The sequence below is a fragment of the Nannospalax galili genome, unplaced genomic scaffold, assembly GCF_000622305.1.
Source record: "Nannospalax galili isolate Female #2095 unplaced genomic scaffold, S.galili_v1.0 scaffold657, whole genome shotgun sequence".
Classification (NCBI taxonomy): domain Eukaryota; kingdom Metazoa; phylum Chordata; class Mammalia; order Rodentia; family Spalacidae; genus Nannospalax; species Nannospalax galili.
In genome coordinates this window covers 783,371-797,769 of record NW_008339927.1, presented here as the reverse complement: position 1 = coordinate 797,769, position 14,399 = coordinate 783,371, and the positions used below count along the sequence as shown (strand labels likewise).

Genomic DNA, 14,399 nt, shown 5'->3' with positions numbered 1-14,399 from the left:
TTTTGTCTTTTTGAGACAGGGTCTCCCTGTAGTCCCAGCTGTCCTGGAACTCACTATGTAGACCAGGCTGGCCTAGAACTCACAAAGATCGGCCTGCCTCTGCTGGCATTAAAGGCATGCACCACCACGCCTGGCACAGATTTGGTTTTTACTTTTATATTGAGACAGTTTTGCTGAATTTCTTAGACTGACATTAAACTTGTCCTGTATCCCAGTCAGGACTTGAACTCATGACCCTCCTGCTTCAGCTTCTTGAGTACTTGGAATTACAGGCTTCCACCACTAGACCTGACAATAGAAAAACTATATTTAATAAGTTTGGTTATATACCCTACAATACTGTTACCAAAATTTATTGAATGAGCTTGATTCATTTACTCTTTATTGAGCCATCCACTTACATATATGCTTTTCTCCAGTTTTTCCGGATTTTAAAGTTAAGCTGACCTTTATTCTTGCTGACATTTCTTCGTTATTTTCTTCTGCTTCCTTAGGATCACTTCTTCAATTTATTTCAATCAGTAATTCATTATTTTTGCTTTTGGTCCCCAACCCACTAACACCCCAATTTAAAACACGTTCTTCATGAATTTAGCAGGCTGCCTTGCAATGTGTGTGGCCAGCACCATCCAACTAAGCGCTACTGCCGTCATGTTAGTCACTCACATTTCCTGACGACATGATGTTTCTTACCTTTTCCTACCTGGTGTTCGATGATGCAGTTGGTCTCAACCTTTTTTCTCATGCCTCACATTGAAGTGTGTGATTATGATTCTTGGGTGATTGATTTCATGGTTCTCCTTAAAGAAAGAGGCCTAAATGAACTTTCATGATTGGATTCAGGAGTCAAGTTGGGATTTTCAGACTCAGCCTTAGGTGGTGCCTGTTGGCTTATGAGCCAGTAGACTAATTAGCAATAATCTAGGTTGAGAATATAACTTACTGCTTCGAATTTAGACACTGTCTTTGGAAAACATGATGAAAAATTAGATTTGTTCAGTGTTTTTGTCTTTGCTGTATTTTGAAAATTCATGAATTTAATCATAAATAGAAAGCAGCCAATACAGTTACCTTAGAAAAGTTTGCCAAATGCAGTCAAAGGGGAAAAGTGAATAAACCGTTCATTTGAATGGCACCTCAGTCCTGAGAGATTCTCAGTAATGTGCTAAATGAGAAGATTTTCGCAGAAGCATTCACAAGCATGGTGGAAGCACTTTGTTGTCCTTCAAAATATTTTAATGCAGGTCGGAACATCGGTGTCGGAGAAAAGTTGTTTTAAAATCATTGGAAAGTGAACTTTTCATGTCTGACTTTTTCAAGTATATTCTGATACAAGCTGTTCATTTCCTATGGGATACCATATTCTTTATAAAGACCTGGAGATAATCCAAAATGAATGTCTTCAGTTCACAGTGTTACGCTAACCAGTAATGGTATTACTCAATAACAAAGCTTTTGGGAATTATCCTACAGCCCTTTGGCAAACTGATGAAGATGTAAGGCTTGAGAGCGGGCCAGTTCGTGGCAGTTTTCTTTCCTGGGAGAAAGTGTGTTGAGCAGAAGTGGAAATGAGAGAGCCAGAAATGAAAGGGAAGGGGAATAAATTCAAGAGCAAGTTGCCACTCAGGGGCTACCAAAGCTTACTTCGATTGTTTGTAGAGCTCGTATACCAAATTGGTGGCCAAGTGTGGGAACAGTATTTACACAGTTGGAATTATGTTCTAATAAGAATCATCATTACTTTTTTTGGACTTTTCTTTATAAGGAGACACTACTGTGTCTCTGTCTTCTCGTGGTAATAACTTGTAGGCCGAGGGTAGCACTTACCCTACTTACAGAAGTATGATTTTAATTTTTAACCACATTCCCTGCTACTTAGTGCCTTGTTTCAGGGTGATCTCAATGAAGTCAACCCACTGGTCTTCAAAGCCTTTTGAGCTTGAGAGATAGAAAAAGTAGAATGCAGCCAGAAAGTGGTTAAGCAATAGACTGAGTTTTCGTTCTGAGTACAGGACAATTAGATGTCTATTGCTGCTGATAGCTAGCTTGTATTTGATTGATCCCTTTATAAAAGTAGAAATTAAGAACCCAAACCACCCAGTTTACTAATAAATACAGGGCTTATCCTGAAATGAATTTAAATCTCAGCCTAATTTTTTCCCAGATATTTCTTTATAATAGTGACTGCTAAACTCTGTGTCTTGGGGAGACCGAGACTGTTTCTGATATTTTCCAAGGCACTCTTGACATGGTTTTGACATTGTATTGGCAATTTAAGTTCTTGACTTTAATCTATGATATATACCATGAAAATAATGGCATATTTCATCCGTAGAGAACACTTTCAGACTGCTTGTTATGTGCCTTCCCAGGGATGCCTAAAACAGCACAAGATTAATGTGTTCAGTCCATTCTGAGATTGATCTGAGGCAAAACAAATTCAAAAGACTAGATACCATCCATTAACTTTCAGGCAGAATTAAATATTTCAAAGTAGAATTTGCTATTAGATGGCATTGAACTTACATTAATCATTATATGTCCCACAAGTAAGAGACATATTTTCAGATAATTACTTTTATTTTGTTAACAATCATTGCTGCTGATACACATAGGATTTGAGTCTTTAAAATATTTTATTTTGAAATTCTTTAATTATTAACTAAGATTCAGGCATGGCAGCTCTTGTCTTTAATCCCAGCACTTGGGTGGCAGAGACAGGTGGATTTCTGTGAGATCAAGGCCAGCCTGGTCTGTATAGTGAGTGCCAGGTCAGCTGGGGCTACAGGGAGGCCCATCTCAAAATGAAACAAAACAAAAAAGGTTCAGTACAGAGATTTTGTGTGCCTTTGCTCATTGCGCCTACGTATCTTGCAAAACTAATGTTTTTTTTTTTCTTTTAACTCAACTTTCCTGATGTGTGGTTTGTCTATCACGAAATATCCTCATTTAAATATCTAGAGTTAGTTAGTTCTGGCTGATGTGCAGTCATCACCCCAATCAAGATCTAGAACACTCTGCTTCCTAAAATACTCTCTGATAGTTTTGAAGCTGCTCCTTCTCCAATATCCAGCCCCTCTTAGTTTTACCTGATCTAAATATTTTATATCATGGAGTCATTCCATAGCTAGTCTTTCATTACACAGGCTTTTAAATCGCATCTTTTTCCCTCCCTTTTTAGATCATTATCTAACCTCTCGTGGCGGTATCTTTATTGTGATAGGGGTTACATTGCACATGGTCAGTCAACCCACCATAACCATCAAATGCTGTACGCTGTTCGCAGGAGCACAAAACAACCTAGGACTTTGAGGGTTTTGGGCTTGCATATTATATGTTGCCCAACAAGTCTTTATGACTATCACCTAGTTTCCAGCTCTGTTGCCTTTTTATCTAGTACTTATGTATTTACACACCTATGTATCTTTAGACAGAGCCGCATGCAGCCTTGAACTCGCTCTGTAGCTGAGGCTGCCCTGGAACTCCTGATTCTCCTTTGTCTACCTCTGAAGCACCAGAGTTGTCGGTCTCTGCCACCAGGCCTGGCCTTATCCAGTACTGACCGGTTTTAAGAGTTCAAGTGGTTATTGAGTATAGCTTTAAACAAAAGCATAATCAAGTAAAACTTGCACCTGTATGGATTTTCATTTTCCTTTCTAGCTGAGTCCCCATCTCAGGCCAAGAGTGACTCAGTGAGCAGGACATCAGCCAGCCCTGGCATCCTGTTGGCTGCTTAGGGATTCTTTCATCAGTCTGTGACATCATTACCTGCAAGGAGAGCCAAACCCACACAGTGCAATTTATTAGTGACCATGAAAGATTCTCTTATTTTTTTGGCTCTAATTTGTGACCCTTTTATAACATTAATCCTGGATCTTATGAATTACCTGCAATCAAACCATCAGGATGCATTTTTGTTAGTATTATAAATAACGGAGCCAGCATGAAACATTTTATTTAATAAGCCTTCCTATCATTCAATAAGCTGAATGAAGCCAACATCACACTCTACAATACTAATTATGTAAATGGCTATTTCCTGCTATGATAGAATATCGATTCCTTTAGAATACTGAAACCCAAAATTGAGTCACCATGACTAACTTGTACCATTTCTATTACCCATCACAGTCCATCATGCTCTAACCAGTGCTCCCTCTCCTCACAGTAAAATTTGACTCTAAATGTAGTTCATTTAATCTTTTAATTTTTTCATAATGTTAGACAGTTAATTCATTTGGACATTTCATATTTGAGGTGCATTTAACAAGCCAAGGTCAGAAATTTAATTTTCTCTCTGACATGTATTGATATTATTAATCATTATAAAGTACTTGTACTAGTTCACTATTTCTGAGATAGGTGTGTACATAAAATAGATTTAAAATGAAAAAACAAATAGAAAAAGAAGCCATGGTGACAGGCACGGTAGCTCACTCCTTCATTCCCAACACTTGAGAGGCAGAAGCAGGCAGATCTTGGCAAATCGAATCTAAAGACAGTTTGGTTTACATAGTGAGCTCCAGGCCAGCCAGGGCTATATAGTGAGACTCTGTGTCAAAAGGAAGAGGAGGAGAAGGGGAGAGGGGGAGAGAGAAGAGGGGAGAAGGGGGAGGGGGAGGGGGAGACAGGGAAGAGGAAGGGGAAGGGGAAGAAAATAGCATGAAGATGAATAGAGCTTTATGGAGAACGCAGAGGTAATAAACTAACAAAATTAATAATAATATTTGAAGGAGTAAAATTGAAGAACTTTCTGAAATAAATGATCACATGACTTTTCTGAATCCCAAACAGGCAAAGAAAGTATGTACACAGATCAAACAACACATCTGACAGTCACCAAGGCCTATGAGTAGATCCACAGTTAACCAGAGAGGGACAACTAAGGGAATGGGATGGTGAAGGATCTGGTGAAACTGTGTCTCTCGACAGGCATAAATAAAGCGCAAGTCCAGAGCAGTGTCTGGAAGTGCAGGTGGAGAGCTGCCGGCCCACAATGGCAAGTGTGGACAGACTCAGTGTACAATTAGCAAAACATCCATTTCAGCCAGACAAGTTTTATGAGTATTATCTCCAGTAGCATTTTTCCTAGATTAAAAGCATTATTAGACATGGTTAATGTCGGCCATTTAATACATTATGAGCATACACCCCTGCGCCCAATATCCTTCCCTATCTCACTCCTTGCCCTCACATTAGTCCCGTTTGTCCCCTTAGACAAATCCACTTTTACATGTGTTTCATAGATATGTATATATATGTATATATATATCATGTATAGGAAGTTTTACTGTATGTATGAACTCCACTCTCACTGCCCTTTTCTGTGTTGATGGACACCTGAGTTGGTTCCATAACTTAACTCTTGTGAACAGTGCTGCAATAGACACTGACGTACAAGTATCTCTGCGACAGGTTAATCTGAAGCCATTTGGGTAAATACCCAGGGGTGGTATAGCTGGGTTATTGACTTTAATAAGACCTGAACTCTAAAACTGAAAGAAGAAAAGTAGAGAAAATGCTTCAAGATGTCGGCATAGACAAGTGCTTTCCGAATAGGACTCTGTCACTCAGAAACTGACAAATGAGACTTCGGGAAATTAAAAAGCTTCTGCACCTCAATCAAGTAGAATTTATCCCAGGCATGTAACACTTCAACATCCAACAATTCGTTAACATAATCCATCATGGCAACAGGCTACCATTGTCTAACATGATAGTTTAGCTCATTTTCTGGTATAACAAAATACCTACATCTTGATAATTTATTTAAAAAAAAAGAAGCTAGCTTTGGCTCATGGTCCTGAAAGTCCAAAGGTGTGGCACTGATAACTCCTGGGCTTTGATAAGAGCCTTGTGCAAATTGAACTATTGGTTTGAAGTAGAAGGACAAGCTTGTTCCTCTTGAGGAGAGACAAAGGGGCCAGATGCTTTGTAACAAAACTAATCCAGTGTCATGATGTCTTGATAAAGACACTAAGCTCTTCAAATGGCCCCTTTTCCAGCTCTGCTGCCATGTAACCAAATTTCAGCCAAAGTTTTCATGGGTCAAACTACATACACCTAACCATAACATGTGATCGTATCAACAAGTGGACTGAAAGCATTTGAGAAAATCCAACAAACTCATGGTAAAGAACCCTCAAGAGCTTTGGGACTTCATCAGCTTGATACAGATATGCCACGAGAATCTAGGTAAGTGGTCACACACAGTGATGAGAAATTAAAATCTTTCCTGCTCAGATCAGAAGCGGGAAGTACACATTGCCACCTACTAGTTCTTTTCAACATCATAAAGGAAATGCTACGAAATACAAAAGACAGCAAGACGAAAAGATGTACATCTTTAGGGAGAAGAATAAAGCTGTACTTGTCCACAGTTGACAGGATCATCTATGTAGAATATCTGTAACTACGAGCAAGATAGCTCTTGGAATTAATAAGTCATAGCAAGGTCGATTTACAAAGACTTCTTACTTTAATACATACCAGCAACAATCAAATGGAATTTGAAATTACAAGTATAATACTATGTATGAGCACTTAATGGAAAGATTATTTGTGTGCAAATCTGACAAACTGTGCACAAGACCAAAGTAACAAAAATCACAAACTGCCGATGGCAGAAGTCAAAGGCCCAAAGGAGAATTATTTCAGATTTATAGAAAAGAAAAGTCACTATGATCAAGACATCAGTTTTACTGAATTCGATCAATAGACTCAATGAAGTGTTACGTCTGTTCCCAACAAACATCAACAAGCTGGCTCTAATGTTTGCACGGAGATGCCAAAGACCAAGAGCCAATAGAGGCTGGAGAAGGAGAATGGGGAATTGATCCTGCTTCAGTCCTAGTTCTGGTGCAGGATCGAGACCCTGTTGTATCAGCCACAACATATAGACACAGAGCCCAGAGACAAACCCACAACAATGTGTTCTTATCTTTGATATAAGCACAGGTGATAGAGTGATAGATTGGATAATAGGAAATGGTATCAGAAAATGGAGTTAGAATAGCTGAGATCCCATCCAATAAATAAATAATAAATAAACTACAGTCTTTACAAAATTAACTCAAAATGAATCATGTACCTAATTATTAAATGTCAAACTAAAGGTAATGTACATTAGGTGTGATGATGCCTTTTAAAAATATTTTATTATTTTTATTGTATGTGTATGAGCGTATTGCCTGCATGTATGTGAGCGCACCCATGTCGTGCAATGCCATTCAGGTCCTAAGAAGGCTTTGGATGCCCCTGGAACTGGAGTTAAGGACGGTTCATAGCTGCCATGTGGGTGCTGGGAATCGAACCCAGGTCCTCTGAAAGAGCAGTTAGTGCTCTTAATTGCTGAGCCATCTCTCCAGCCCCATGATGCTTTTGTAAATATGAAAGCAAAACCACAGTTGGCGAAAGAACACAGTGAACTGAGCCTCATTCAGACAAAGCATTCTCATCTGTAGAATCAATGAAGATAGGCCACAGACTGGAAGAAAATATTTGCTCAAGATAATCCTATTAAAGGAGGTGTCTAGAATATGCACAGAATACTTAAACTTCAAAACTGGGCATGAATTACCTGAACTGATGACCAAGAGGGTCCTTGACCCTAATGGAGCCATCATCTAATCTGCTCATTTGAGCCTCCAGGGATTTTTCAGGAGGAACCCAACTGGTACAAAACACACTGACTCACAACTAAAAGTCACAACCGGCCTACTGGAGATGGGAGAAAATTAAAGGGACAGAAAGCGACCTCCTTCAGGAAGGGCTCAAGATACGGTGTGTGGAGGCATGACTGCCACGTTGGAAACAAACTCGAAGGTCATTGACAGAAAAGATAGATAGAAACGAAAAAACCTACTCAGAAAGCCCGGACTAATTACTGTTTCTATCAGCTCGTCACAGTTTTCATTGTCTTATCTGAAAAGTCGTGATTAAATATAAGTATGGAACTAAAATTTAATGGTTTTTTGAAACTTTGTAACCAAAGGCTAGATCATAAATTACCCATTCTCTTTTCTCTCCTGGTGGGCTACAGAAAATGCTAGAACAATATTGTCCATATGACCCAAGGCCAAAGTTCAGTTGGATATGTTTTAAAACAAATTTAAAAAATTTAAATTTATGCAGTCGGTTCTCAAAATCTGTGCTTCTATAACTTACTGCTTTAAAAAAGTTTATATCCTTAAAAATCATATTCCTTTTTTCTTCATTTAATGCTGCCCACAATCATCTGGGTGTGAGGACATCCATGGATAGCCTACCAATAGCCACACCCACCAAAGAAAAGTGACTCTCCCTTCTTCAATAGCCGTTAACTGACATTAGTCCTCAGCTAGGGATAGGACATCAAGAGACTTCTTCCCCCCTCCATGCTGATATTTTTATAAATCATAAGAAATTTTCATTTAATGTATTTATTTGTTAATATTTTATTGAGGTTTTGTGCATTTCATATAATAGAACTTAATCAAATTTAGACCCCCTTTCCCATCTGGTCCCCCATAACCCCCTACCTGATTTCATGCATTCTGTCATATATGTTAATTTTTTAATTGATTTGATATTGTGCAGGTCTTATGTAGGCAACCAGAGCACCTGTGAGCTCATGAGTGCAAAGCACACCTCCCCATACTCCAGCGCTTACATGCTATATGTGGGATGGCTGGCTGGCTGGCTGGCTGGATGGATGGATGGATGGATGGATAGATGGATGGGTGGATGGGTGGATGGGTGGATGGGAGCTAGGTAGATAAATAGATGGATGGATGGGTGGATGGGTGGATGGATGGGTGGATGGATGGATGGGTGGATGAAAGGATAGAAGATAGATGATTGATAGATAGATGATATATAGATAAATGATAGCTAGATGATAGATTTGATAGATAGATTGGTAGATGATATATAGATAAATGATAGATGATAGATAGACTGATAGATGATAGATAGATGATAGATAGAGACATAGAGAGATAGATAGATAGATGATAGATACATAGATGATAGATAGATGATATATAGATAAATGATAGCTAGATGATAGATGATAGATAGATAGATGATAGATACATAGATGATAGATAGATGATATATAGATAAATGATAGCTAGCTAGCTAGCTAGATAGATAGATAGATAGATGATATATAAATGATAGCTAGATGATAGATGATAGATAGATAGATGATAGAGAGAGAGATAGAGAGATTGATAGAGATATTTGTATCTATGACATGGAGTTTAGGGGGTTGTGTTGGGGTAGGGCCTGGAGGAATTGGAGGGAGGGAAGGAGGGTTAGCTATAACCCAGATACACTGTATAAATATATGAAATTAAAAAATATTACTTTTACAAGTAATCAATTAGCACTTTGATCCTACATGTACTTGTAAAGAAAATTAGGGGCTGGAGAGATGGCTCATCAGTTAGAAGCTCATACTGCTCTTGCAGAGGACCCAGGTTTAGTTCCCAGCACCCTTATCAGCTGCCTCACAATAGCCTAAAACTCCAGCTCCAGGGGATCCTGTGCCCTCTTCTGGCTTCTGGGGGCACTGTACTCCATTGCGCACACCCACATCCAGACACACACACACACACACACACACACACACACACACACAATGCATGTAATTTAAAATAATTAAAAAATTAAGAATTCTATCGCTGTTTGTTGTTCATTTGCATGTCATTTAAAACTGGAACATTCAAATTTTCTTGATGAAATATTAGGTAAAAACAAAGTGAATGATGTGTAATTTTCTGTAACTGTCCAGGCAGTTGAATGTTGTTATGAGTTTTAGCACATTTGTACTAAATATACATTGTGGTAAAAATATAGTCATGAAATATAAATGTCACTCACTCCTCTGCCCTGCATTGGGACGTTTATATACTCTCAAACCTTACATTATTCTCACCGTGGGTAAATCTGTACAAATGGCCTCTATCTTATTAAATTTGGCTCTGTCCGTAGATGAATCCCTCTTTATCTAGAAAAGAGGATCATACTCTGATACTATTATAACTCCAACTGATACACACACACACACACACACACACTTGCATGCTGTTAAGATATGATAGGTACTTACTTTAGGGCATTTAACATGATTTCTTTTCTTCACTGTAATAAACATATCCTTGATCATAAGTCTTTCCTATGAAACTTGAAGCTATTCACAATGGAATTTCTAGTTCTAATGGAATATACACACATGTGCTACCCTACTCTGAGTGAGTAACCAGCCCTTCTATGAGTACTTTTTGCAGTAAGCATCTTTATGAATTCCTATTTGCCTGGTATTACAATGTTATAATGCTCAAAATGATAACTGGTTTTTTTTTCAGCAGGAAAGTATAAAATATTACCCACACTTACCTATATCTTAAAGTTTTACGCAAAAAGAAACCCAACCATTTTCAGTAACAAGTAGCAAACAGGGTCAAGCCATTCCACTAAGTCTTCAGACTCCTCTTTGATTTTAAGCATCAAGGGGCTGGGATTCTGCTTTTGGACCATCCCTGTAGCACTTTCCTCAGCCTTACTTATAACAAGGCCTTAGGTCAGTGGCTTATAGGCTGAAATACGGACAAAATATCAAATGAGAAAAATAGTTAGACCAAAATCAAAAAGCACACTGTTGCTTCCATAGAAATAGCAAAGGAATGCTTTGCTGGATCTGCTCTACTGGCTCAAGCAGGCACTCCCCAGATTCAGCCAGCCTGCAGTTGCTTTGCAAAAGAACCACATGGATAAGCAGGGTGCCTGGGCCACATGTGCTCATGTTCTCTCTTCCCCACCAGCTTTAACCAAGAGAGCACAATTTGAAAAATATAGCGCCATGGGGTTTGGAAATTCTTTCAGTAAGAATATTTTGAAGTAAAGCAACAACAATACCGGCCCCCTCAAAGCAAACTAAAACACTAGAGAAGCGGAGAGATAGCTCAACAGTTACAGCACTGGCTTCTCTTGCAAAGGATCCGGGTTCAGTTCCCAGCACCCACATGGCAGCTAACAACTATCTGTAACTCCAATTCCAGGGGATCTGACACCCTCTTCTGACCTCCACAGGTTTTGCATGACATGGGCACACTTAAATATATGCAGGCAATGCACTCATACATATAAAAATAAATAAATAAAATATTTAAAAAATAGAAACTAAAACAGTAACAAAAACATGACACTAAACAAACTTTGTTGCCAAGTAGTAAAATTGTGTATATAGTTAAAATCTGTGATTTAATTGATTTTTTTAATATCGTAAAACAGTATAATTGCATGAATGATTGATCTGGGTAAGAAATCTTGATAAACTAATTTCTCTCCTTCAAATCCAAGTTACCAGAAAGTGAGTTTTCCTCTATTTCCTGTTTATTCTAATAGGAAATACCTCCCCGACCTACAGCTGCAAGTGTAGTTCCAACCTAGTGACATCCGAACACTTCCAGGAGCAGGAGCTAAGACTGTACCGGAAATAAATCTTCATCATAGTTAATCCTTCCTGTAGTCTGTAGTAAACTTCCTCTAAGTAAATCATGGACCATTTTCTTGAAGGCCACACTGTCTCCAGGGATTAACAGAGATATTTTACATAAGGACAGTTTTATATACTGCTGATGCCATTTAAATATGAGATCAAAGTTTCTGTTGGGTTCCTCCTCCTCCTCCTCCTCCTCCTCTTCCTCCTCCTCCTCCCACCCCCTTAAATCCTCAGTTGCTAATGCTGTGATAACCAAAGTAGTAGATGATGTTCACTAAGGACCAATTACATGTCAGGTACTCTAGTAACTGTTTTTTACAACAATGGTATGAAATATTATTTTCGCGTTACTAAATAGCACAAATAAGCCTTAAAGTCATATAGGCCATTGTATAAGAATATGGGATTAACTAGCCAGGAATCAGAGGCAGGATACTCCATGAACCAGGAACTAGAACACAGTGAAATAATCTATTTTGTTTTTAAAATATTTTCATTTATGCACAGGTAGCATACATATTTATGGGTCAGGGTGTGTTAATTCAGCACATGTACACAGTGTGTGATGATTAGATCAGGAAACTTGTTATACCTGTCACCCCAAATACTTATTATTTATTTGTGTTGAGAATATTCAAAATATTTCTTGCTAGCTGACATGTACAGTTAATTGGTGCCAAACAATGCTTTTGAACATTAGAAGTCATACCTCCTATCAAAGCATGCTTCTGTGTCAATTAACTATCCTCTCTGGCTGATTTCCCAATCCCACCAGGTCTCTGGGAACCCCCACTCTGCTCCAGAGCTCATCCTTGTGGCTCCCACATATAAGCAATAGTGTGCAGTGTTCCGCTCTTGCCTTCCTTATTTCCCTTAACAAAGTTCCATCCATACCACGGCAAATGACACAATTCCATTCTTTTTATGGTTGAATACTATTCCATTATCACATTAATATATTAACCACAGTATATCCATTTATCCATTGATGGGAGACAATTCATTTTAAATGCTTACCTTGGGGTCTGGCATGTTCAAAGCACAACTTCACGTTACAGTGGCCTTTTTATTTTTTTAACAGTCAGGAAGCAATAGAAATGATACCGTTTGATATGTAGCCTATAACTAACTCCAGCTTTTGATTCTGTGAAATGAGGTTGATTTCTACATGGTTGCTGCCTGTGAGGGAGAGCCTAAGCAGGTCAATTCTATTTTATTTCTTTTGCCAGTGTCACATGGTGGCAACTGCCTGTAATGCTACACTTGAGAATCTGAGGCAGGAGGATCACTGTGAGTTTAAGGCCAGTTTGGACTTCACAGTGAGCTCATTGTCAATGTGGGCTACATGGCAAGACATTGTCTCCAGAAACAAGTGACCAAAAGACCCATAATTGACAATATTTAATGATCCTGGTATATCTTCCTTTTGTAAAATGAGCTTGGTCTTACAGCTTTGAGTGACTCTTGCAAGTGATCTCATCGTAGTCACTTAAGAAGACTTTATACAGATGTTAACCCATTAGTGAATGGAACCCTAAATTCTTCCAAGAACTTTCTTTGTAGTTCAATATCAGAGTTAGATGTGAATTTTTAGTTATCAGCTTAGCAATGTTCCTACTGTGAGGACAACACAGACTGTCAGAGGGGCAGGAGCAGAACAAAGCTATTAGTAGGGGAGTGTGGGAGAAGGATAGCCACTTCACCCTAGGGGTAGAAATAGTGCCGGAACCAAGAAGACTTAGCACTCCAAGAAGATGACCGGAGCTTGAAACTTGACAGCAATGTAAGGGCGACTCTCCACAATTACTAGAATTCAATGTTGCTATATTTATGTGTGGTGACAGTTTTTAAATGATATTCATATTTTCTCTTTTTTTTTCTACACTTACGTAGGAAAAAAAGCCTTTGTTTTCATGTTAAACATTTCAGACACATTTCTAACACAGTAGAAAAGCAATCTCTTGCTGGTTCTTTCTCTTTAAAAATATTAAAGGGATAAAATTACTGAACTGGGAACTGAAGAGGTAGCTTGGTGGTTAAGAGCACTGACCGAAAATATTAAAGGGATAAAATTACTGAACTGGGAACTGAAGAGGTAGCTTGATGGTTAAGAGCACTGACCGCTCTTGCAGAGGGCCCAGGTTAGGTACCCAGGTTAGGTTCCCAGCACCTACATGGCAGCTAACAACTGTCCATAACTATAATTCCAGTTCCAAGGGATCTGACGCTCCCTTCTGACTTCTGTGGGCCCTGCATGACAATGGTGCACTTACATAAATACAGTACACACAGGCACTACACATATGCCTAACATAAAATGAAAATAATAAGTAATTTTTTGTCTTTTTGAGACAGGGTCTCCCTGTAGCCCCAGCTGTCCTGGAACTCACTATGTAGACCAGGTTGGCCTTGAACTCACAGAGATCCGCCTGCCTCTGCCTCCCAAGTGCTGGGATTAAAGGTGTGCACCACCACGCCCAGCCCAATAAAATATATTTTTAATTACTGAACTGTGAATCAATGGGAATAATAAGGATGGGCAAAAAAAAAGGTTTTTAATTTAGGAGGAAACATTTGCTCTGCAACAAATATGAGAAAAAGATCCCTGAATATCATGTCAGAAAATCAGTTCTCAGGAAAGCATCCCCGCCTGAAAGCACAAAGGAGGCTGCAGGCTGCTCTCAACCTTAGAATGATCAGGATGATTCACCAGAGCAGAGAAAGATCATTTCTTAGTATAAAATTCGTGAAATGACTGGGCGTGGTGACTCTCGCCTTTAATCCCAGCACTCAGGAGGCAGAGGCAGGCGGACCTCTGTGAGTTCAAGGCCAGCCTGGTCTATATAGTGAGTTCCAGGACAGCTGGGGCTACAGGGAGACCCTGTCTCAGAAAGACAAAATAAATAAATAA

At 38.9% G+C, this 14,399-nt stretch overlaps 1 protein-coding gene across 1 annotated transcript in view; it reads left to right on the top strand.

The window, feature by feature from the left end:
* The window catches only part of Ush2a (usherin), an 828,188-nt gene that overhangs the window by 128,677 nt on the left and 685,112 nt on the right, over nt 1-14,399 (top strand). The gene's annotated exons all lie outside the window — the stretch shown is intronic.